Here is a 5,015-nt window from a genome sequence, read left to right on the forward strand (position 1 = left end):
AATATGTTAGCATGTGAATGAATGTGTTAGCATGTGAATCGGGATGTGAATGAATGATAAGGGATGTGAATGAAGAGATATCAGGGTCAATCCCAGGATAGGGGAAGTTTCAGAATGGAAGAAATGTCCTTTTCCCGAAACTCAATTCCCTGGAATTTAACTTCATAAGTTCCACCCTTGAACAAGGGAGTGAAATGCTATAACTGTTAAGGATTTGGACATCATAGTATGGATTGCCCAACTCCTTTTGGATCAAGGTTTTCAGGGCAAGGAAATCAAGGATCAAGATTCCAGACTCTAGCTCATTCCTTCCCGAGTAATCACGTTTCTATTCGTCAAATTCAGGGAAATCCCAGAGGTAGATCCTCTAACCAACCTGCAGTTTCAATCCAAAGTAATGCAAGACCTCTGCCTCAGAATAGGGGAAGTCAAAGAGAGTTGTTCCCAAATCGGCCGTCCACTTCCAAGGCAGTAACGCTGGAAGTGATTGAAGAAGAAGAAGATGATGAAAGAGATCATACCCCACCTGCGAGATGAGAACATCTCATGTTTTTTAAGTGGGGTAGGATGTAAGATTCCTCCCCCAGCCCCTCAAGATGTCCAATCTCTCCCCCTGTAATCATTTCCCTTGTCAGAATATTAACAGATCTTGTTTCTACCTGTTTTGGCTTAGAGAGAGAAAATGTTCTAGAGAGAGATTATTTAATTTTTAGATATTTTTGGATAGAAAAATATCTCTTCTTATTAAAATAAATTCCCCCAAAACAAAAGTTCAAAAAGAAATTCAGAAGGTGCATTAGAAATAAATTATAATCTGTTCAAAAGGCCTTAGCCTAAGGGTCTAGATTTTCTGAAAATTTTAGATTAAGGTTCTAAGGGACCAATTAGATTAATCCAAATGTAGGGAGGAGATAAATTGAAGAAATAAAGAAAATCTCCCCAAAAATGAGTAAATACTCACGTAAGATGAAGAGTTGACTAAGGACAAGGTTATTAGTAAAAAAAGAAGAGATATTTAGAGGAAATGATGCATTTTCGACACCTCAGTGTGTGGGGAAATTCCCCTCATGAAGGATGCGCCTATTTCACATGTGTGGTGGAGTTTTAAACTCTTAAATAATGAGATATTTTATCTCTCCTCTCTCCTGTTTCAACTAGAACCAAAAAGTAAGCTAAACTGACCTAAAAATGGTCAAAAAGTGACCAAACTGATCTGAAAAATTCTAGAATCAGTTTGCTTGGTTAGAGGCTCACTTTTTTCCTATAAATAGAAGCCTCTCCCTTTGTAAAAGCTTAATAGTGTTTTATGCACAGTTACTCTACTCCTCCCCAGAGCCAAAAACATTGAATTCTTTGATAATTCACTTGTTTTTTACTATTTCCTCTACAAAGAATTGGTGGCCTTTCTTGATCCAAGCAAGAGTAGAACCCTCAATCCATCAAGCCAAAGGATAGCTCACAAAACTCCATGTAAGTTAGAAATTCTATTTTTTTCTAATTCTATTCTATGGTTTTATGATTTCTTGCTTCTTTTAAATTAAAATTGGATGTTATGCCTTGATGGAAAGGCTTCCCCCTTCTCTTCATTGAATTCAGTCCTTCTTTATCCAAGATGTGTAATCAATTAAATAGAGTTAAACTTTTCATATTGTTCTCTCTTTAAAAAATAAAAATTGATTAGATTATTTCATCTTGAGTTAAATTCTAAGTAGAATTAGAATGCAAAAATTGGTAATTATTTATGAGAATCAACCTCGCATCCTTGCATACCACTTTGCAATCCATCTTTTCCCATTAGCCACTTGAACTTCATTCCACAAAGATAAAGCTACGAGCTGTAATTTAAGATTGCACATGGATTTGGTGTTGATAAATCTATGTATGCTTCCATCATTAATCAAAACATGTGCCACCCTTCCATTAATGCATGCCTTCAACCTTAATGTATTGACTCCTTTGTAACCAGCATAGGCATCACTTGAGATATTACATAAGGTAGCCATACTATCTTTGTCATGATGATAAGCACGCATAGGCATTGGTAACCCATCATCATAGTCAACATTCCCTCCTTTAATCCACCCGGATCAAAAGAAAATTCACCATCCTTCTCTACATCCTCAACTTCATTGTTGGCATCTTCAACTTCATTGTTGGCATCTTCAACAATGGTAACCCATCATCATAGTCAACATTCCCTCCTTTAATCCACCCGGATCAAAAGAAAATTCACCATCCTTCTCTACATCCTCAACTTCATTGTTGGCATCTTCAACTTCATTGTTGGCATCCTCAACTTCATTGTTGGCATCTTCAAAGTACTCCTCATACTCATCCACATCCTCCTTAATGTCTTCATGATGGCAAGGTTCGGTGAGAATCATGCTTAGCGTCATCTTCTTGGCCTTACAAACTTTCAATGATCCTTGTTCCATTTGTCACCACACTTGAAGTACAAACCCTTTTCCTTCAAGTCATTAATACGATCTTCTCCCATAACCTTGCTCTTGTTAGATGCTTTTGCATCAACTTGCTTCCCATCACCATTAGAAGGTCGAGAAAAAGAGTTACCAAATCTGAAATTTCCTCTTCCACCTCTTCCATAGATGGTTGGGAATATAAGAGGACCTGTGTGATAAGCAACTCCACTTGAAGATTTGGCCAATATGAGCCCTAAGTCCATGCCTTAATCCACTAGCATGTGTATACTTTGCCTCATAGATCTCCACAAGAAGCATGGCCTTCTTGATGGTGTCAGGCCTTTGAGCATCCACATCAACCTTGATGTTGTTTTGCAACCCTTCGATAAACTTCCTCAATTTTTACTCCTCACTTAAGTCTTCCACATGAAGTGAAAACTTCATAAACTTGTGTTGCACATAGTCCTTGACATTGCCCATATGAGTGAGATCATCCCATTTCTCCACCATCCTTGATCTATTGAGGGCTGAAACAAAGGTTCTCCTTGTATCATTCTTAAAATCATCCCAAGTAGTGATCAAATAGCCATGAGCATCGCCACCATGCATGGGCATAACCTTCTAGATGCAAAGTAACAAACAAAACCTTGGCCCTATCACCTACGAGGACTAAGTTCAAGGAAAAGCTCCATCTTGTCAATCCATTCTTCAAACTCCTCATTGGTTGAGACTTCCCCCTTGAACTTAGTAAAAGTCAACTTGTCTTTCACTCCCCTAAACTCATCTTCATCTCCATCTCGACCATAAACATGTGGTCTATGCTCCATTGGTCTAACATGATTTCTCCCAAACTCATTGAAGTGATGAGGTCTCCCATGATTACGTTCCATCCCATTAAAATGATGACCCATCTCATCAAAGTGATGACTACTCATGTGTGAAGGATGATGACCCATCTCATCAAAGTGTTGTCCAATCATGTGTGGATGATAAACCATCTCATAAAAGTGTTTTCCACTCATGTGTGGATGATTCCAATTTCCATTCACCCTTGATTCTTCCAAAAGTATGCATTTGCTTTTGTCCACATTTCTCCCTTACATTGATGAAACCCCATTCATAGGACCATGCATAGGCATACCGGGCATACTTGTTCCACCTTGATGCATAGGCATACCGGGCATACTTGTTCCACCTTGATGCATCAATGATGGAGGCTCTTGTCTTTTCCAAGAATAGACCCATGATTCCCATCAACATGGTGCATACTAACTTGAGGAGTATGCAATGCATTTCCATGTGAAGGTCCCGCAAAAGATCCATAAGCTTGTGGTCCCATTGGTGGAAAAGTGTTTGGTGCATATGGATGCAACATAGATCCACCATAAGCATCTTTGCCTTTATCCACATCTTGCCTCAAAGCTTGAGATCCCATTATGCAACTCCTTGCTCATAGAGTCAAACTTGTCCACCATGAACTTAAATCTCTGGTCCATGCTTTCAATCATAGTTTGCATGAGATTAAATCTGTTATTCATGTTCATGTCCCTGCCTTCTTTAGGTATTTGTGGAATATTTGCCTCTTGATGCATCCCTTCATTGGTGTTGCCACCACCAATTTCTTCTTACAAATCTCCTTGAGCAACTTGGTTTGCTTCTTGTCTTGCTTCCGATGTGCCCGCTTCATACTCAAGAGCTTCCTTGTAGTTCCCCTTGTTGAGTTTGACCTTCGGCATCATCTCAATTGCTCAAAAGACTTTTGGAATGGTTCCCAAACTCCAAATTGAATGATCTTTGGCTCTATAGAGAGATATTTCAATGCTCTATCCATGTATGTAGTTTCCTTTGACTTGGTCAACCTTGTACTATCCTCTGTTTTGACTTTTTTTTTGAAAAGTCAACAATCACCAAAGTGACCAAATCTCAATCAAACAGAGGCAGATTTTGGAAGTCTTTACCTTGATGGAATTCTCTCAACAAGCCCTATGCATCCATGTCAATGCCTTGACCACATTTGACCGACAACTATCCTCTATTTTGACCTCTTTGATTGGTCAAGTATGGTCATTTGACCAAGTCAACAGTGCCAAAATCAAGAGCCCTTTGTTTTTCGGGGAGCTAATGGTGTGTGCAATGTCCCAACATGCTCAAATCTTCCACTTAATTCTCTGTTTTTGACTAGGCACCCCTTTTGTCTTGTAGGTAGACTTACCGATTGGAGAAGTAAATGGAGTCCAAATTGAACACTTGAGGGCTCTAAACGTAGCCCTTGGAGAGTAGAATGAAGCTATGAAAAAACCTTGAAAGCAACCCTAACTCTCTTAGTGACGCAGGAGAAAATTTTCTCAACATTCTCTCCAATTGCTATCCGCACTTCCCCTTTGCACTAGTAATGTCTCAAACCCATTTAAAGGCATGAACCATATCAATTTGTATCTTGGGCATCCAAATCTAAGCTCAAGTGCCTTGCATAAATGCTTTTTGCAAAAAGAAATTTGATAGCACCTCCTTTGTTTTTACAACAAAATCTCAATATAAACTGTATTGAAATCCAATTGCAACACTATCTCCAATGCTTGCCAAATCTTTGCCCAT

The sequence above is a fragment of the Cibotium barometz genome, chromosome 20 (assembly GCF_041138505.1).
Source record: "Cibotium barometz isolate CiBa-2024 chromosome 20, ASM4113850v1, whole genome shotgun sequence".
NCBI classification, from domain to species: domain Eukaryota; kingdom Viridiplantae; phylum Streptophyta; class Polypodiopsida; order Cyatheales; family Cibotiaceae; genus Cibotium; species Cibotium barometz.